This window comes from Anolis sagrei, chromosome 3 (assembly GCF_037176765.1).
Source record: "Anolis sagrei isolate rAnoSag1 chromosome 3, rAnoSag1.mat, whole genome shotgun sequence".
NCBI lineage: Eukaryota > Metazoa > Chordata > Lepidosauria > Squamata > Dactyloidae > Anolis > Anolis sagrei.
The window spans coordinates 81,662,083-81,683,826 of record NC_090023.1 but is presented as its reverse complement, the minus strand read 5'-3'; the positions used below and the strand labels follow the sequence as shown (position 1 = coordinate 81,683,826).

The following is a 21,744-nucleotide window of genomic DNA, read 5'->3' as shown; positions in this document are numbered from 1 at the left end:
ACAGTGATAATAGTGGCCTGTCAAGCTTAAAAAAATGCTTTGACAGCTGCTGTGTAAATGCTAAAATGCAAATGTAAGAAAAGAAATTCAGTCAAGAAGAGATGTGCCTTTGAACTTAATTCAGATGTCAAGGAATTATTATATTTTCCCTTTAGAGTATCCCTTTGCTTATTTTCATCAATAAGAGAAAAATCAAACCTTTGAATGGTTTGCAAGTGAAGACAGTAATTTCAAGATCAATCACTAGGTGAGTATAAACCCTTCAAGTACAAGTTGTCTGACCGATTATTCAAAGACCAACAATAAGCTCATTTTTCTTTCATTTGATGGTCTGTTTGTTATTGTCTTATGCACTTTTAATTTAAATCAAAGTTTTAGAATTAAGAGAAAATCCAAGTTTTAAATTCTATGCCATGGAGGTGGTAGGTTAGGAAATATGATGAAATATGACTCTCAGCATTTCTTGCCATTGGTAATTCGGGTTAGACATCTGAGAACTGCATTTCAGCAACACCTATGACCTCTTCACACCGGGCTAAATTTGGTGGCATGAGCCAATTTAGCCCTGGTCACCCACTGAGCTGGCCAATTCCCACCAGATGATGCCAGCACAGCTCCATTGGTGAAGGGGGGGGGGCAGAGCTGACACATGCCGACACCAGGGCAACATGGGAGGGCTCCTGTGTTGACATTGCAATGCATGGCGAAGGCCACATGTTCCACATGTGTTCATGCTTTCCCCCATATGATCACCCTCAGCTGGAGCCGGGCAATGCAGAATGTGGGGCAATGGGTTCCCCACACCCCTCTATGAAATGGAGCACTGCAAGTGGCCAAGTGACAAGGCTGCTAGATAGTTTCATGATTTCCTCTCCAACTATGCTTATGCTTTTCTTCAATGAAGGGCAAGATTCAGTTGATGTATCCTCTGAAGCCAGTTAGAATCAGGTTCCAATGTGTGGTTGTGTGTGTGTCACTTGTGTGTGTCACTCTGTATTTTAAGGGATAACTGAAGCTAGTAGAAGTACATATGCAGATAGGGAGCAGGTATCCTGATCTACATATCAGGATACCCGCTCCCCATCTGTTTATATCTTCATAAATTTCATTCCCATAGCAAAGAAAAAATAATTTTAGCTTTGTATGTCTTTTGCCAAGGAAATCATTCAAAACCTTTCACTTTTTGAAGAATAGTTCAGAAACAAATACCAAAAAATGTGGTTATTTTGGGCATAAAGCAGCATTTACTAAGCAAAACCAGAGTTTCCTGTGCAGAAATAATATTTTCCTACACACACACACACACACACACAAACATATATATGCATTATCCCCAGAGAATAATCCGCAAACTCCAAATCTTCTCAATTTGGTAAGACTTAAGAATCCCATTTTTGAACCGTTTTGATTATTCTTTCCATCTCTACTCTGGAAGGGCAGCGACATCTCAGATTTCAAGTGATGCAGGAAGCTACCTGCAAGATAGAGAGGGCAGGATTTTTTTAATTTAGTAGTGCACATTTTATTATTTCTTCATGGGGATTCTGTGCATGAAGTTATTTGTCCTCCTGAAACAAATCAATTTGAAGAACAATATCATATCAGTTGGTCCCAAATCACTAGGCAGAAACAAAGAAATTGAATGTTACCCCTAGATAAAATATAGAGTTCTGAAAAGTTATGTACTAAATGTTTACCAACTGTCAGTAGTTGCTGCTTACATGCTATCAGTTCAGTTCATCACTTTGAGTAGAGAAAGAAGGAGCCCCCAGTGATGCAATGAGTTAAACTCTTGTGCTGGCAGGACTGCTGACTGATAGGTCAGTGCTTCAAATCTGGGGAGGATGGGTTGAGCTCCCTCTGTCAGCTCCAGCTCCCCATACAGGAACATGAGAGAAGCCTCCCACAAGGATGGCAAAACATCAAACATCCAGGTGTCCCCTGGGCAACATCCTTGCAGACGACCAATTCTCTCACACCAGAAGCGACTTGCAGTTTTTCAAGTTGCTTCTGACATGGAAAAAAAAGTAGAAGTGAAGTTAACCATGACTAATTCGGGACCATGCACATGACTTAAATAAACACCAAGGGGAAAGAAAATCTATAATAATTTTCTTAAAGAAAGTTGTTAGCTCCAAGTGAATCACATATTTTGCATTTAAAATGTCTCAGTTACATTTGGATCCTAGCAGAAAATTCTGTGGTATTTTTTTCCTAAAATGGGAAACGAAATCTCATTTAAAAAATAAAATATTTATAACTGTGCCCATTGTGTTCTAAGTTATTGGGATTTTTTTTAATGAAAGAAATAATGAAGAGCTTAGAGCCTTTTGTAAGTATCCTCACTGTTCAAAATTCCACTTGAGATAAGCCACTTGGTCTCTGTCAGCTATTAGATAAACAGGGTTTAGCAAAAGATGATTTCAGAAAAGTGAGTTCAGAGCTGAATCTCAGTCCATTCTGCATGAATAGCAGAGACAACACTGCCCTTTCCACAAGAGTAAGGGTTTGCCAAATGCCATTGCTAAAAATGTCAAATCCCAATCCAAAACTCCATAATGTCAACAGTATTATTTCAATTGGTTTTAGCGAACTCTAACTTAACGCTATTGTGCACAGAGCAAGAAACATGTCTTTAGGGACTGGGTCATTTTATTTATATTCTGTTAGCTGGATTCTTCCCCTGAGTATCAAGATCCTTTGTATCAAAACATATGTTAATCATTGGTTACTGCTGGATATCTTGTCATCGTGCAAAGCCAAGTAGTATTCTAAATGCAAATGTTTGCAATATAAGCAAATTTGCTTTATAAAGCTCCCAAATGCTAAAATGAAAATGAAATAGTAACCATTTGACTTACAAGCATTATATAACCCCCACATATTACTTGAGAGCTTTCTTTGTAGCTATAGCTTTAGCAGGAGAAGCAATAGAATTGGAGAGTCAAATCGAGAAAGTGATTTTAAGGACTTGTATTTGACTCCTTGGTCATTGACCTGTGGAGTTCTTCAGGGCTCTGTTATGTTCCCCATATTATTTAACATATGCATTAAACTACTAGGATAAATTGTCCTGCACTTTTGGGGTTCAGTGACATCAGTAGATGAATACCCATCTTTATTACTCCTTTCCACCATAAGACAAGGAAGCTATTGAACTGAAAATTAATCCAAACAATTTGTAGAACCTCCTGATTAGTCAAGTGGCAGATCAGAGATTTACAGTATGCTAGATGGAGTTACACTGTGCTCCCTGAAGTTGCAGATTCACAGTTTGACTTTGAATGCTGAGCATGGAAGCCCAGATTACAGTGGTAGCTAGGAGTTCTTTTGCACAGTTAAAGCTTATGAACAGATGTACCCATTTTTGAAAAATCAGATCTGGCCACAAAGGTACATGGCTGAATTACATCCCGTGGATTACTGCAACACATTGTACATGATGTGGCTTTTGAGAAAAGTTCAGAATGTTCAAGTAGCCAAAAGAGCATCAGCCAGATTACTAACTGGGTCTGGCTGCAGGGAACATGTAGGTGCTCCATTGGCTGTTGTTCCATCTCTCAACACAATTTGAAGTTCTGCTTATGACCTTTAAAGTCTTATGTGACCCAGGCCCATATTTATATTTTCCTTTACAAAGAAGCCCAATATTTAAATTATTATGGGAAGGCCCTTATCTTTGCCCCACAATCCTCGCAAGTACCGTAAGTCTGGTGGGAATACAGGAGAGAATCTATGCAGTGGCTGCCCCCAGGCTTTGAAATTCTTTTCCCAGATTTGTCAGAAGAGCACCTTACCTACTTCATTTTCAAAGACAAGTAAAGGTATTTGTATTTCTAATCTGACACTAATTGATAAGTGACTCAATGTGATGGATACTGTTGTGCTGGTTTGTGTGTTTAATGGTGTATGTTTTAACATGGTATTTTTTATTGTGTAACCATATTTTAACTGTTGTAGCTTGTGGATTTCATTAACAATGTTTTTTTTTAATTATTGCAAGGTGCTTTGAATTCCAATCTGGGGGAAAGGCAGAGTAGATGTATGTATGTATGTGTATGTGTGGGAATATAGATTGATAGATCGTATTTTAAATGAATTTTACAAGAGAAACACCTACAGATTGGTCCCAGTAGTGGTGGCTGCCTTTGAAGAAGTGATAGTGAATAGAAGTACTGAAAAAAGTGCTACTTATGAACATGAAAGCACATTCCCAGAAAAGGTGCTACTTATACACATAAAAGTTGGCACTGGCAGTCAAGATGAAATTACCATAATATAATATAATACTGCTTCTAGGAGTATCCCTTCAACAGAGGCAAATCAAACCATTATATTAATAGGTACAATTAAAGACTGAATTTGTTTGACCTTTCTGAAAATAGATTTGAAATCTTAGCACATGAACAATATATGTAAATTGGCATGCCTTAGAAAAGTTATTATTTTAGATGTTTACCTCAAAAATCACCATTGGTTCAGGGCCAAGGGGAAATCTGTGCATTGAAATTATCTGTCTATCTATCTATCTATCTATCTATTTATCTATCTCCAAACTCTGGTTTTCTGATTGCTTGTTTTAAGTGGTATGTATGTATATGGTTAAATGAATGCATCCCTCTCATTCTATGATGCTATACTAGATATAAAAGAAGTCAATTATTTGACCGTTCTAAGTCTGGGAAGGAAATTTTCAATTCCTTCCCTTCTCCTTACATTTTCAGAAAACTTTGGGAATAAGTAGGCCATTATAGAAAGATCACCTTCAAAATAACAAGCCTTATTTTGATCTCTTCTGAAATATTTTTTATTTGTTCTGAACAGCTTTTCATAGGTGTTACATACATTGAACTTTTACAATAAGCAAAAAATGAAGTTTAAGCAGAATTTGGATTCAGGAAACATACTGCAGTCTATAAATTTGAAAAAGGATTTTCCACTGTCATGTCTTTCTGGAAATAAACCTTACACATTCTGCAAAAGAGGCTTTTTCCCAAGTACATTAGATACATAGTTGGATTCCTGTGAAATTCGGATACGTCTGATACTTCAGAAAGATGCAGTTATCAAAAGGGAACAAAGGCCACACAAATACTTGAACAAAAGTTTCTATTTAGAATTTCTTCCAACATTTTGTGTCAATAAACTGTGCACAGAACACTAACTGAGCTATCAAGGTGGAAATCAAGAGCAGAACAGTTTTCTTATATTCTTATTGTGTAGTTCTCACTCATTTGCCACCTATCTTTCTTATGTAGAATATAAATCAGGCACATTACTTTCCACATTCCTCATTGACAACCAGCCCCCACGCCTAGAGATAACTCATCAGTGATGAAGTTCTAGAAATACATCATTTGTCCTAATAAAGATATGCAAAAGCATCTTAAACCATTGCTAACACTGCAGACTTAATGCAGGGTTAACTCAGGATCATGTCAGAGTTGATTAGTTAACAGATAAGTGCTATTAGCTGTAAGCAAAAGGAACAAGTTAAGTTATTGAGAATAAATAACTCTCAATAGGAGCACAAGTAATGTATATCACATTATTTTATTAGCAAAATATAACTTTCATCCAACAAAGAAAACAAATAAACAAGCAAACAAACTGTTCCCTTGTAAAGGCAAAATATTTTCTGTTCCCTATTCATCAGTGTTCAATCACATTCGTTGCTATCATTAAGAAAACAGGGATTAGAGTACCTTTTCCATGGCATTCTGGTCTTGTGACATGCCAAAAGAGCTGACATGGGACTCTACATACAATCTTCATTTTGCAAAGAGATATGGCATCCATTTACAGGAAGTGTCAATTCCTCTAATTTATATTTTTACTTACAAAATAATAACTTTTATCATCTTTTTTTCATAGTATGAATTGATGCTATCAGATAAAAACTGCATCTTAGTATATATGTATCAGATCGTTTACATTTTGGGAGAGAGAATTATCTTGTACAATTTATAGGAATGCAGTAATTAAACAAAGGGATGTTCTTCTGAAATGTCTCCCACTTTTACAACCAATCAATATATATATATATATATATATAGCACTAGTCAGACAGGAAAGATTTAAGCTCAAGCCAGGGGGTTTTGTGTGGCATCTGTATGCACATATTTTAACTAGATTTTAATGGTTTTAACTGCTCATTTGTAGAAAGCTCTAGAACTAATTCTGTTTTAGTGTTTATACATTCAATTTTTATATATATGTGGGAATATTTTAGCAGTGTTTGCTGCTTTAAGTCTGATTGAGAAAAAGGAGCATATAAATCAATATAATAATAATGCTATCTAGTTTTCTTTTCACTGTTGTTCATTGTGCTGATATTGTTTTTATTAATACCTTTTGTTATTGTTGGGCTGGGACAGAGAATCAGAGTTTTATTCATGCATTTAATTTCATAGGTTTGTGTGGGTGTTCTTTAACTTATTTCATACAAGGCATTCCACACTTTACCAAAGAGTGCACAGTATGTTGGGTTAGCTGTTCTAGTAAAAATTGCAGAAAACTTTTCTACACATCTGAAAGGAATGGGCAGAATGGTGAGGCACCCTGATTTCTTATGTGAGTTACTCCAACAAAACATTGAATGTAATATGTATCAGCCACTGGGTGCTCCCTTTGTTGTCTTTCAGAAGTGGCGGAACCATAAATCTTTTTCTGTAGCCCAGCTGATCAGTTCAATGCAGAAAAATGTATGGTGCTCCTTGACTTCTGAGACTGCTATTTTGCTGGTGTTAATAAAATAGGAGAAAGATCTAGTTCAATCGATGCTGTTTCTGTACACTGAAATACTGTTATGTGTGTGCAAATGAACAATGTGTATGTACTTGTATGTGTGACCCACACATACCAGTCAACACTAGGTATATGTGGGTCACATACAGACACAACACTCGTGATGATAGGTCAAAGCTTTGGCTCTGTTAATTTGGTTTTTATATCATCAAACTGTACTCCTAAATGACTTTAGAACATTCTTATTATTATTCTGCATTATGTGGTTAGGAACTCTATCTTCCAATTAGCTCTTTAAGGCAAAAGGTCACACACTTATAAAGCTAAGTGTATTGCAAGCATTTCAGAAGTAATGAATAGTACAATCCTTCTTCCAAATTCTAAAAACTGGATCTACATTTCTGTATGATGAATTTACTTTTACCAAGTTGAGTTTCAATCAAATTGAATCTTTGCACTGACAGCGAGGAGAGAAAAAACACACTAAATTTATTGAGTACAGTTAAACTATCTTTGTGAGAATGAAAAGGATACTAAAAATCTCTTCTACGTTTAATATTTTAAAAGGGCATATGATAAATTCAGTTGTTAATTCTAGCAAGTGCCTTTGGGTATTTCTACACAAGAAGAGAAAGGAACTAATATAATATTTTCTATCAATCTTTTTCCAAGCTCTTAAATGTCTCAGACTTTTGGAAAGGTTTTATTTAAGTTGTCACTTTTCTTTCCAAGGCAATTTAGGACAACGTTTAATCAATATTAAGTTAATATTAGGAACTCAATTTTTTTTAAAACTGCATGAAAGAAATAAAACGAGATAATTTATTCTACATTATCTAAATGTAAAACCAGTGAAACTTAACTAATACAATGGGAATTTACTGACTCACATAATGGCACACTTTGCTTCGTTTTCTGAATTGTTTATAGAAACCATCTACTTTTGTGGGACTTGGTTTTGCAGATTTGATTATTCATGGTTTTGATTATTATGGTTTCTCTAGGAATCTCTAGGCAATCCAGTTGACCCTGGAGGTACTCCAGTTGACTCACTGTATGGAAAATTCAAGAAGATAGCTCTTGTATTTTTAAAAAGTTGTTTATAAAAAAAATAAAAATTTCCTAAAGATTCTTGGATAAGCAAAATGTTCTGAAATTTGGTGGACTAAGAGTGGTATATGTGTTCTACCACTGTACCAAGTTCCACCACAATAGCTGTCAAAATGAGGATGAAAGAAGCGCTTGAATTTTCCCCACTTGTGCAATTAATATAACAAAATTGTAACAAAACCTTTGTAATAGTAACAAAATTTTCACCAACTATACTTTAGTAACACTTCAGAAACAAAGTGCCAGTGCCCCCAATTTTGTAATGACTTTTGAAAACTTTTTATGGATTGCACATTCCATAGCCTTCTATAAATATTTGAAAGGATGTCACAAGTAGGATGGAGCAAGCTTGTTTTCTGCTGACCTGGAGATTGGGACTTGGAGCAATGGGTTCAAATTACAGGAAAGGAGGTTCAACCTGACCATTAGAATGAACTTCCTGAGTGTAAGAGCTATTTCAGCCGTGGAACTCAAGGTCTCAGAATGTAGTGGAGGCTCCTAATTTAGAGGCTTTTAAAAGAGGCTGGATGGCCATTTATTAGGGGTATTTTGAATGTGATTTTCCTGCATGGCAGGGTGTTGGACTAGTTTGCCCATGTGCTCTCTTCCAGCTCCATGATTCTATGATTATGTGATTGGGTTTTTTGTATGCAAACTTGAAGGACCATTTTTTTCTATATAAATATATACATGCTTAGAAAGAAGCTCTATTCACATTCCAACAATGTTCAGATGATGTGAGAATGGACTTATTGGTGGCTGTTTCCATATGCTGGTATTTTCTCCTAAAGCCACAACTCCTGTTATTTTCTCAGCAACCATTTTTTTCTATTCCATTTGCAAATTAAGTTGCAGCTTACTGGGGAAGAAAGTTTTAATTGGTGCATTTTCATATAGTGCTTTTAAGTGTCCTTTAATCTCTCTGTCTTTTGATTCTTATAAAATAGAGAGGTGGTGGGATTCACTTACAATAAGACTCCCATATTAATGGGGAATATTTCTTGACCAGACTGTGGTTATCTGAAATTACAGAAATGACAAAATGCCATTAAATTAACTTACTTATGGTCCCAGTAGACCATACAGATCTGTTGGGGGATATAGAGATTCCCAAAGAATGCTTCCAGGGGGAGCATACCATAGACTGCCCTGGAGGACCTAGCAAATTCTTGGACAGACAATTTCTCCCCAAACAAAGGTAGCTGAAACAGCATGTATGGATTTTGCAGTTACATGAGTTTATCCATGTTTACTTTAAACTGCACGTTAGATCATGAAGCCACAAACAGATCTTAAAACTGGAGTATCACTACTGGATTGTGTTCAGGAAGAGTGCAGAAAGGTAGCCTGTAAAAAAAAAGATTTAAAAGACCAGGATTTTGAAAGTCAGATGATATTCTCTGATTCTAATACAAGCTTTCATGTCAGGTTCCCCCAGAAGTCAGCGCCATGAAAAGATGCTCAAAAGACTGTTCTCTTTCATGTTAATGACTATACTATTTTCTTTTGCCATGTGACTGACACTGGATCTCAATCTAGAATGAATGAATACAAAAACATTAGAAAGCAGTATGGTACTCAGTTTCCAAGGATAGAGTCAAGAAAATACATATTAATTTGAGTAGAGCATTATTTGTATCTGTCCTAAAACAGCTCTTAAATTACAGTCACCCCTCTACATTCACTGAGGTTAAAGATGCAGGACTCCCATGAAAGTAAAAAAAAATGAATAAAAAACACTTTTTTACCTTACAAAACCTATATCATGGAATTCCTCTGTCTTTCAATGTTATAGTCAATTTCTGTATAAAGTTGACCTGGAGGACATACAAATGTCTATACAAGCATTCTCTCAAGAAATCCCTACGATCCTCTAACACAACTCTATGGTAAACATGGTGGACATTTCTAGAGTGCCCATATTAACCAAATCCACAAATAAGCAAATGTGCATAAAATCAAACCCACAAATGTGGAAGAGTGATTAAACTTGGAATTTTACAGGGAGCTATGTTTATATGAATAAGACGCTTTCCCATAATAAACAAAAAACATTGATATTGAATCAGAAGTAGTAAAAAATAAAAGCAACCAAAGCGAAGAGAAAAGAATTCTAGTATTATATCTTTTAATACTCTTAAGTATAGACATACATGCTCTCTGTTTCTGAATTTCACCACATCTCTTTCTTTCATACATATATCACATATAGCTGGAAGAAGGCCAAACCTAATTCAGCCAGGTGTAACCCTCTGTCTGGGATGAAAATCCCCAAGCATTAAATCATAATCATTCATACTGTAAATTCATCCTTCCATCTCATCTTCATGGTATCAGTCTATCAATTCATCTAATATATGTCTTAATCAACTTTATAATACATTTCATAATGTGAGTCACAGTTATACAAACTTCATCTCCTCCTCCTCCCCCCAACTTTTGTTTTGTTTTGTTTGGCAGTTTATTTTACAAGTCTTTTGTTTATACACTGTTGCAATTTTATTTTATGCACTGTTATTTTATATTGCAGATTTAATTGTAGCAATCCCTCAAAGTTCATTTACTAAATATAAAAATAAAAATTAATTATCAAATGATAACAAATATAACAAATCTTAACCATATCAAACCCAAATAATAGAATCTATAAAACAATATTAGAAAAAATACATGTCCAAAAAGAAATCTTAACTTGCATGGCAAAATAAACCACATGCAGTTCCAAATGTTGAGATGGTGGATGGGACAAAACAATGAATTTACTGTAACAAATAACAGCAATTGGCTGTAGTTTTGAAGCAATCTCCTGCTGTAGTTTTTGCAAAAACTACAAGGAAGATTGCATGTTTAACACACTGTAGTAATCAACCCTGGAGATTACTTATGTATGTAGGATGGCTATTGTATTGTCTCATTGTATTACAAATAAAGATATTTAAGGAATTTCTCTCTCTCTCTTTTTTTTTTTTTTTTTTTGCGAAATTCTGATATGAACTGATCTGATCTGTATTTCCCAGGCTAATGTGCACAGACATATGCTTCAAATTTTACACTTCACTACAATGAAACTGACCCCTTAACTATTTAACTTTTACATCAACTCCATGGTGGACCATTTTCACAACATGGATTTCCAGGCTCCTCCCCCCCAAAAAACTAGCAGGAAGACATATTTTCACTTTTTTTTTTTTTGCATATGATGCAATGGATGTTCTCAAGAATAGCCACTGGCCTTGAAAGAGCACTGACAGCACTAACACAATAGTGAAAAGCAGTTAAACTCCAACTTAATTACTAGGCATGTGCAATCCATTAAAAGGGTGGTTCTAATCTCCTTCCAAAATTAGGGGGCACTGGTGCTTCATTTTTAAAGTATATCTGAATTTTGGGGCTGAAAATTTTGGAATTTTAAAAATGATTATAAAATACATTAAAAAAAATAAAAGAGCTACCTCCTTGTATTTTCAAGAGAATGACACAAGGTAATAGGGAATAATTCCTCCAACTTTCAGAAATATTCATACATCTTCTGATTTATAATTATTTTTTACAAAGTTTTGACAGAAATGTTTTTTTAAAGGCTAATCATTGAATGTCTCTCATGTTAACCAAAAGAAGAACCCAATTTCAATCAATTCCTCATTTTCATAGAATCCTGAAGTTAGAGGGGACCCCCTAGGGCCATCTAGTCTAATTCCCTTCTATCTGGCAGAAAGACAACATCAAAACTCAACTGACAGATGGCCATGGATTACTGGGGCTTGTTTTGTTTTTCAAGGTGGAGTTTTAATTATGTGAAGACTGCAAATCAACAGAGTTTGTACACTTTAGTCTTGAAATGGACACTTCCGAATAAAGTTGTAACTGTGGCCTGGTCCCTAAAAGTGAGGGGCCAGGCTTGTTTCTCAAAGTAGAGTCTTAGATAAGAGATGAATGCAAATCAAGTGAGTTTGTAAATCAAGTGAGGGTCCAGGCTTGTTTCTCCAGCTGGAGTTTTACTTATGAGATGAAGACTGCAAATCAAATGAGTTTGGACACTGTAGTCTTGAAATGGATACTTTCAGATCAAGTTGTTACTGTGGCCTGGCCCCAAAAAGTGTGGGCCTTGGCTTGTTTCTCAAGTTAGAGATTTAGTTGCGAGATCAATTCAAAAAACAATATTGTTTCTTAACCTGTAATATTGTAATGGAAAGTAAAGACCAAAAACCAGGAATCTTTGATAGACATATTAAAACAATGCAATGTGGTTTCTGAAAATGTAATATTGATATATTTGAAAGGCATCTGAAGCTGCATGGAAAATGTTTGCCGCAAAGTTTGTTTTGGTTTGGCTAGTAATCAAATCAATTCAAATCAACAGTGAAATCTAAAAATATTGAAAAAAGACTTTGGGACAGCACAGCCCAATACAGCCAGCCAGGGGGGCAGCTTGGTAGTCTGCAAATTTAAAGTATTACAGTACTTCTAATTCTATTGAAATTTAAAGTATTACAATTTATTGTCGAAGGCTTTCATGGCTGGAATCACTAGGTTCTTGTGGGTTTTTTCGGGCTATAGAGCCATGTTCTAGAGGCATTTCTCCTGACATTTCGCCTGCATCTATGGCAAGCATCCTCAGAGGTTGTGAGGTCTGTTGGAAGTAGGAAAAATGGGTTTATATATCTGTGGAATGGCTGGGGTGGGGCAAGGAGCTCTTCCCTGCTGCAGTTAGGTGTGAATGTTTAGCTGATCACCTTCATTAGCATTTGAAGGCCTGCCTGAGCCTAGGAAAATCTGTTGCTGGGAGGTGTTAATCTGTGCCTGGTTTTTTCCTCTCTGTTGTTTAGCTGTTATAATTTTAGAGTTTTTTAATACTGGTAGCCAGATTTTGTTCATTTTCATGGTCTCTTCCTTTCTGTTGAAATTGTCCACATGCTTGTGGATTTCAATGGCTTCTCTGTGTAGTCTGACATGGTGGTTGTTGGTGTGGTCCAGCATTTCTGTGTTCTCAAATAATATGCTGTGTCCAGGCTGGTTCATCAGGTGCTCTGCTATGGCTGACTTCTCTGGTTGAAGTAGTCAGCCATAGCAGAGCACCTGATGAACCAGCCTGGACACAGCATATTATTTGAGAACAACAGAGAGGAAAAAACCAGGCACAGATTAACACCTCCCAGCAACAGATTTTCCCAGGCTCAGGCAGGCCTTCAAATGCTAATGAAGGTGATCAGCTAAACATTCACACCTAACTGCAGCAGGGAAGAGCTCCTTGCCCCACCCCAGCCATTCCACAGATATATAAACCCATTTTTCCTACTTCCAACAGACCTCACAACCTCTGAGGATGCTTGCCATAGATGCAGGTGAAACGTCAGGAGAAATGCCTCTAGAACATGGCTCTATAGCCCGAAAAAACCCACAAGAACCTAAGTATTACAATTGCCAACACCTGGCCTTTTCTCCACAGCCTGCTACCAAAGCCCACCCACACTGTCCAACCCAGAGGATATTTTCCCTCTCTTCCTTTATTCTCAGCTTTTCTTCTCAGCTTCACTTTCTTCCTAAATCTCTCTCTCTCTCTCTCTCTCTCTCTCTCTCTCTCTCTTGTTCTATCTGCTTTCTCCTCTGTTCTCCTGCCTACCTCCTTGTCTGGCCAGCAGCTACCCCCCTCCCCCTTCTCCAGGAAGAATGAGGCTTGCTGCCCACACATTACATCATGTAAAGGGTGATGGTGGCCAGACGCTCTGAAATGTCTCCCCCTCCCTCCTATGTAATACATAAGCCCTAATTGGCTGAGAGGTGACCCCACAAGTTAGGCTTCATCTCTCAGCTGGACTTTTTTGCCGTGTGAATTTTTTACAGCGTCATACTTCTGAACACATCCGAGCCATTATAAGCAATGGCTTCCAATGGTTCAAATTCTAAATGTTGGCAGGGAGGGAGAGTTCTGAGGTGAGCCAAAACCCACATTTTGGAAATGCTGTACTTCCAAAGAACTTCCAACTCATGGGTACTTCCACAACAAGTGCACACCTGTATTAATTATAATAAAGCTAAAAGACCCAAGAGTCACTCCTGGAGCATAGACAGACATAAAATGGAGCAGCTTCCATGCTTCAAACACTTGTGAGTAGTCCTCCAATCTAACAGTAGCAAAAGAGCCCATGGAGGCCACATAGTCGACACTACATAGAGTTCAATTGCCATTTTAAAATATTTCAAGTCAAGAGGAGGCCACTTCATACCTGCAGTACTCAAACCTTTTGAAGCCAAGCAACTAGCACAACTCCTGTATGGTACCTAGCTAGCCCCCTTTTCCAATTTACCCCACTAGAGCTGGTACAGTCAAAGTTTCTGAGATCGGCCCTGAAAGTACCAAAATGTGTTTCCAATGCCACCCTGCAACTGGAAACAAGTTTCATGAGAGTGTAGGCCAGAATGTGGTGGTCATACTCCACTACTGGCTCAGAATATCCTGTGCTTCCCTTGGTCTTGCCCCATTAAAACCATGCAGGATGACTTCCAGTCTATAGGGAAACAGATTGTATCATTTAAAACCTCAGAGCTGGGCTTCTTCCCAGGGTTGCTACTCAGTATGGAATATGATCAAGCCAAAGCACTCACCAAACAACATAAGACACACACAGAGCACCATTTGGATCTAGCCTCCACCCCAACCTTCACTGTCAGTGATATCTTGCCTCCCCTATGGCATACTTAACAAATCTAGATGTTCCCAATAATCAGAGGGTCTTCACCTTGTTTCTTTTTTCAAACTTGCAGCTTGATGCAAGTTTGCAGACTGCACTTACATGAAAGAGACACATACTCTGAATAGTTGGATCTATTAACCTAAATTAGAAATAACTGTTTTAAAAGGGCATACTTTTGTTTCATTATCAGTGAAGACAGGAACAGTTTCAGAATGGAAAATTTGATCTTTCATGCCACAAATTAAAGGTTTATGTAACTACTCAGGAACACCTATGATGGATGTATTAAGAAATCCTGACAAGAAGGATTCTGGACTGACAAGAATCACCACAGTTTAGGACTCATTCTGTGCAAAATTCACTTGTGGTTGTTTTGCATTAATATTTCTTTTTTGACACAGTATTTTATATCCAGAAAATGTTGTTTCTAACATGAAGGTAGAAGAAAATTTATTGAAGGTAGAAGAAAATTGCTGAAATTATTTGTTGCTAACTTCAAGAAACTCAAGGAAGAATTGTTGTAAATCACCCAAGCTGACTCCATTTGAAGATGGATTTGAACTAGATCCAGAAAATTAATCCCATGCAGAAACTGCTGGCATTGGTAGGCCACCACATTCTCCAGTACTTTGCCCAGAGGCAGTATGGTAAGGTGTGTAGTAGAATCAAATATGGTGAAGACTTTTAAACAGGACTTTTAAACAGATGTCTTAAAACAATCTACTTTAAGCACAGTGAAATTCTAATTCGCTGTTATTTTGTGGTGAATAGGGACTGCCTGCTCTCTTTACATACTGTCCCAGTCTAGCGTTTTTGAATAAGCCAAGATAGGCAGTTGGACAATTGGATCTGGACAATTCTCTCTCTAACTCAAAGATCATGGTGCCAGCTTTGTAACTGTTGAGTAATGAGCCAAATGTTTTCATTCCAGATATTGGAACAACTTATTTGTCAAAGTTAGATTCAATCAATCTCTATGTTGTCCTTGCAGGCAAATCCTTTGGTTTTTCTTTTTTAAAAATCCAAACAGGGCTATACAATGTAAGCTGGTCTGAAGCTGAAGGAATTATAACCTTAAGAACTCCTCAATCAACTTCGACATACGACAACAGCTATGTAAATCGGAAGCCCTTCCACCTAGGCTTTATGGACTCCCAAAAATCCACAAGGGCTCCACCCTGCTCAGACCCATCGTGAGTGCCATTGGATCCCCCACATATGACATAGCAAAATTTCTTGCTGCACAGTTACAAAGCCATATTTGGCTAACTACACACTACATCAAGTACTCAGCCCACTTCATTGAAAAAATCAGCAATCTCAAGCTAAATACCAACGACAAACTGATCAGCTTCGATGTGGTATCTCTATTTACCATGATCCCGGTAGCAGACACCATGGCACTCATCAACCAGAGGCTCCCAGAAGACATCACAGCTCTGTTTCACCATTGCCTCACCACCAGCTACTTTCAGTGGGACGATGAGTTCTATGAACAGAAAGATGGAGTAGCTATGGGGAGCCCTCTCAGCCCGGTCATAGCTAATTTCTACATGGAACACTTTGAAAAACAAGCCCTGGAAACAGCAACCAAAAAGCCCACCATATGGTTCAGATATGTGGATGACACTTTCACTATTTGGAGCCATGGAGAAGAAGAACTCAACAGGTTCCTGGAATATCTGAACAGCATCCACCCAAACATCCAATTCACCATGGAAAAAGAAAATGAAGGAAGACTGCCTTTTCTAGATGTCCTAGTCATCCACAAACCAGATCAACAATTGGGTCACACCGTTTACAGAAAACCCACACACACGGATAGATATCTACATAAAAACTCCAACCATCACCCAAGTCAGAAAAGAAGCACCATTAAAGCCTTGGCAGACCGTGCAAAAAGAATCTGCGAACCCCACCTCCTCCAAGATGAACTGAACCACCTAAACTGGGCTCTACAGGTCAATGGATACTCCACCTCAGACATCAGAAGAGCTGCAAAACTGAGAACAAACCACGAGAGTAAAGATGAAGATCCACCCAGAGGAAAAGTGTTCTTGCCATACATCAAGGGAACCACTGACCGCATAGGGAAACTGATGAGGAAACACAACATACAAACCACTTACAGACCCACCAAGAAAATCCAACAAATGCTACGTTCAGCAAAGGACAAGAGGGATCCACTCACCTCTGCAGGAGTCTACCGTATACCATGCAGCTTTGGACAAGTCTACATAGGGACCACTAAACGCAGTGCCCAGACACACATCAAGGAACATGAAAGGCACTGCAAACTACTCCAACCAGAGAAATCAGCCATAGCAGAGCACCTGATGAACCAACCTGGACACAGCATATTATTTGAGAACACAGAAGTGCTGGACCACTCTCACAACCACCATGTCAGACTACACAGAGAAGCCATTGAAATCCACAAGCATGTGGACAATTTCAACAGAAAGGAAGAAACCATGAAAATGAACAAAATCTGGCTACCAGTATTAAAAAACTCAAAAATTACAGCAGCAAAACAACAGAGAGGAAACAAACGGGCACATGAAATCACTCTCAACAAAAGATTCCCCCCAGGCGCTGCCAAGCCATTGAATGCTAATCAAGGTGATCAGCGGAAACATTCACAGCTAGCCCCAGCAAACAAAAGTCCTTTGTCTCACCCTGGTCATTCCACAGATATATATAAACCCATTTTTCCTAGTCCCAACAGACCTCATTAGCTCTGAGGATGCTTGCCATAGATGCAGGCGAAACGTCAGGAGAAAAATTGCCTCCAGAACATGGCCATATAGCCCGGAAAAACCTACAACAACCCAGGAATTATAACCATTTGAATGCTAGCCATGTCTTCTATTTCTGTGTTTCAAATTTTTTTTTTTTTGTTATGTTTCAAAGAATATTATTTCTTTTTTTAAAAAAAGCTTTGATATTTTGTTTTCCCCTTAAACATATATCTATTAAAATACAATTAGAATTAAACAGTTGAAATCCGTGTATGCAACATGACCATTTCCCTACTAATAATAAAAATGGCAAGTTCATCTCAGAACAAAAATAGTCAGCTTATCAAAACTATTTTCCTCCATACTTATGCTTGGAATTGCACCCCTGTGCAAAGCACCTCTGTAATATATCTTCATTTGGGCTCCGTCGAACACAGTGAATTGAACATGTAAGATATGATTAGTCCTGGGAAACAGCAGCATCCTTTTTGCCCTAGGATTCAGCCAAGCTAAGAATTTGGAATGATATATTTCAATGCACTTCCATAACATCATGCAGTTTTTCTCATCTGTTCTGGTTTTATATGTAATGAAACTGCCATATCCATTAAATACTGTAGTTTTTCATGTGCATGCCATTGATTTCCCACCTCAAAAGTATCATTGAGGCTGAATCAGTGGAGCCCAGTCCATTAGTGCAAATGAGAGCGCCAAATGTTAGGTGTAACCTATCCCCACCCATTCCAAATTTTGTCCACTCCTTTCACTTTTAACAAATCTATGAGACTGTCAGTTTCATCCTTAGTCAATCTCTCAGATTTGCTTTTATAGAGGTCAACTATGTTGGCCCTTCCTACAAAGACTCACTATATTAAGCTGAAAGGTACAAGAGGTTCTTCATGGCCAAGGTCTCTCATCCTGCAAAGAAGATACACTTCCAACTATCCCAATTTGTCAGGAATAGTTGTGATTAATCTTCTGTTCACTCACTATTTCAAAAGGTTTGATAATTCCATAGTTTTTCTCTCTTTTTGGACTTTCTCCATTTGTTTTCTATTGACTTCCAGTGATGGAAACTGAACTCAAATTCCAAATGTCATTCAGAATCAGTTAACTCAGCAGGAGAAAGAAGTGAGGAGAACAGTGGGATACTCTTACCCTTCCCAGCAGGCTCAGGCAAAGTTGGACTGCTATATTCTATCCTAGTTTGTCTGTTTTTTCTCATTAATAACCATCTGTATTGATTATAGCCACACCCATCCCAATTTTCATCTGTGAAATGTTAGAACTATAAAATGCAGAAAGTGGAGGACCAGGAGGTGGGAAGAGGGCAGATTGACAATCCTGGATAATGGATTCTTATGGACTTAAAAGAGAAGCAGCAGACTTCTCTGCAATATTTTAGTGTGTTGGTCACTGGGCTGGGTAGACAAGCATGGTTTAAATCAAGGAGCAAATTTGTTGCTGCTTCACTTTTCATTTTTTTTTATCCCTGCAAAAATCTTTTGACTGCAGCCCAAGAATAAGAAAATACGTTTTGTTTTATTTTCCTGCAGAATTCAGGGCTGCAGAGAGAAGGAAAACTGCCTTGAGGCTAATTCTCATTTGATTTCATTTGGACTTGGAAAAACAATAATACTTTGATTGCTTGGGCAAGGATTGCTATTTGGTGACAGAAACTATCTTCATTGTGTAAGTAAACTTCAAATGGTCTTGAAAGACTATATTCAATATCTTAAAAGAAAAAGTTCATGAATAGGAAAATCTATGCTATGTGCATTTGCCATGTATGTATGCTTGTAAAGTTAAAACTTCCCTTGTTTTGCAGGCATTAATAAGCAGGGCACCTGGAAAAGTTATCTAAGAGTGCATCCACATTGTAGGTACAGCAACTTCACACCACTTTAATTGCCATGGCTCAGTGCTATGGGATCATGGAAGTTGCAGTTTTACTTGCCTGAAGCCATTGCATGCATGGAAGGAAACATAAATGTTTACCTGAAATAATTACACATTTCACGGTTTTAGACTTTTTTGCTCTAATCATGGAGAAAAGGGTCTCTTCTTATATGTATAATAATATGCTCCACAACAGTATCTTTTCCTTTAAAATTGTATTTTAAAATGTTTTTTTAAAAAACGTGTTAAATCAAGGTAAGTATCCTACAGTCCTCCTGTAACTCCAGCAATTTTTTCACAATTGGGTATACTAGCTAGATTTGCTGGCCTGTGCAATCTCACAAATTCTGAAGAGCCACACAATTCTTGTTCCTGTTTTCAATATTTATTGAATGTGTGTATTATTGAGGATAGGAGGAGAAATCCTGTGGTCCATCATTGGACAATATCACATTAGAGTTCTAAAGCACTCGCCCTCATTTTCCAATTATCTTTGTGCTGCTGCAGAATCCCAGGAAATGTAGTTTAGGGTGGAGGCTTTGGAATTCTCAGCCAGAGTCATCCTTGAATTTACTAAACTACATTTCCCAGAATTCTGCAGGAGCAAACAAGGTGATTGGGAAACACAGACCTGTGCGTTAGAACTCTAATGTGATATTGAATCATACAGTTGGAAGTAATCACATGAGTTATTCGGTCCAACCCATCACTATGGAGGGAAAGCTCAATCAAAGTATCCCCAGCAGATGGTCATCCAGCCTGTTTAGCTTCCACCACACTTTGAGTCAGAGAGTTCCTCTGTAGGAGAGTCTTCCCAATGTCCAGGCGGAATCTCTTTTTCTGCAATTTAAACCCATTGCTCTGAGTCCTAGTTTCTAGGGTAGCAGAAAAAAAAAAGCCTGCTCCCTCTTCCTTATGGCATCCTTTCACATGTCCATGTCTATCATGTCTCCTCTCAACCTTCTCTTTTGTAGTCTAAACATACCCAGCTCTTTAAGCCACTCCTCATAGGATGTGGTCTCCACGTCTTTTGATCATTTTAATTGGCCTCCTCTGGACACCTTCCAGTTTGTCAATATCTTTTTTGAACTGTGGTGCCCAGAACTGGACACAGTATTCCAGGTGAGGCCTGACAAAAGCAGTATAGAGAGGCACCATGACTTCCCTTGATTTAGAAAAGTCCACAGAATCTCCATATGAGCACTGATTCAAAGCTAGATGTCTTGTGTTGCATGTGTATGTGCATCTGTATAGGTATCTGTGCAATATCAGTCTTGACTGGCAAGAGTCTAGCATATGTGTACAACATTTGTAAGAATAGTATTTTCTGCATCAGTTCCCCCAAGAAACCAACTCATTTATTGTACAAAACTTGTACACATAATGTATTTAGATATTTATTCAAACACAAGCAAAACAGCACAGAAATTATGCATGTTAATTTGTCATTCTCTTTTAGCAACTAGTTAGCAACTCAGCCCAGAAACTGACAATATTCTTCTTTGGTGAACACATTCCAGATACATTCTTAATACTACTTCACAGCCATTTGAAGTACTGGGAATGAAAACAAAGTACCAGTTCATAACTAAAATATCCCCGTGGGTTTAGGAATGTGAATGTGTTCTGGACTACACTGAAGTGCTTATTTAGAATTAGTTCTTAAATTCTTCAATAGGTTGGCATTGTCTACTCCTCATTCCTCAAAAGTCATGGGTTAATTTTTAAATGACAGAATATGCATTCATTTAACAGCATTTCTAAAGTACATTGTTGTGCAATCAATGGAGACATTTATACTATATAAAGCAATCATATCTCTAATGAAGGAACTTTTTATTACTATTTTATTATTCAGTTTTTAGTCAATTTTTATGACTTCCACTGCTAATACTTAATAAAGTACTTGACTTTTAAAATCTATTGCAGATGTGTAAGGATTATATATTGTATATGTGTGCATGTGAGAGAGAAACAGAGAGACTACACACAAGTGTATATCTATATATGAGAAGCATACTAGCATTTAAACAGATGCAACTAATAATAAAAATATTTTATTTGGACAAAGTGAAAGATACAGCAACCACATATTTTCCTGTTCTATCTATACTTGGTTTGTGCTTCAGAGGATTCCTAAGCTGGGGTCCTTTTTTTGTGCCATAATGGATTCTTTCAGTTTTTGTTGGCTGGAGGCTAAGCAAGGAGTTTATGTTTTCACTCAGAGGAACTTTTCATCAGCTGATAGAAGAGATTTTAAATTTTGGAAATTTTAAGCTGCATTTATTTGGAAATTTTAAGTTGCATTTCACCTGTGTGTATTTGTTATATGTATTTTAAGTGTTGGCTCACCTCACTATTTTAAACTGTGTTGTACCCCATCTTGTGCCACATGAAGAGGTAATAAATAATTATTAGTTAGGCATTTTCTAGATCTTCCAATACAACTCTATGGTATTCTTGGGCTAGAAGTCCTTCATTTTAGTGAAGTTCACTATTATCTATGGTTTCATGTAACCTTTATTGTATCTGGATATACCACCATTTAGCCTCAG

The 21,744-nt window shown here is 37.4% G+C and overlaps 1 protein-coding gene and 1 long non-coding RNA gene across 6 annotated transcripts in view; one reads left to right on the top strand and one right to left on the bottom strand.

Moving 5' to 3' along the window:
- The window catches only part of DMD (dystrophin), a 1,568,405-nt gene that overhangs the window by 1,278,842 nt on the left and 267,819 nt on the right, over nucleotides 1–21,744 (bottom strand). The window lies entirely within an intron of this gene.
- The window catches only part of LOC132771754 (uncharacterized), a 43,399-nt gene that overhangs the window by 9,052 nt on the left and 12,603 nt on the right, over nucleotides 1–21,744 (top strand). For both annotated transcript variants that reach the window (XR_009631110.2, XR_009631111.2), the window contains exons 2-3: nucleotides 156–247; nucleotides 18,847–18,982. This is a non-coding gene — a long non-coding RNA (uncharacterized lncRNA). The remainder of the gene's footprint in view (nucleotides 1–155; nucleotides 248–18,846; nucleotides 18,983–21,744) is intronic.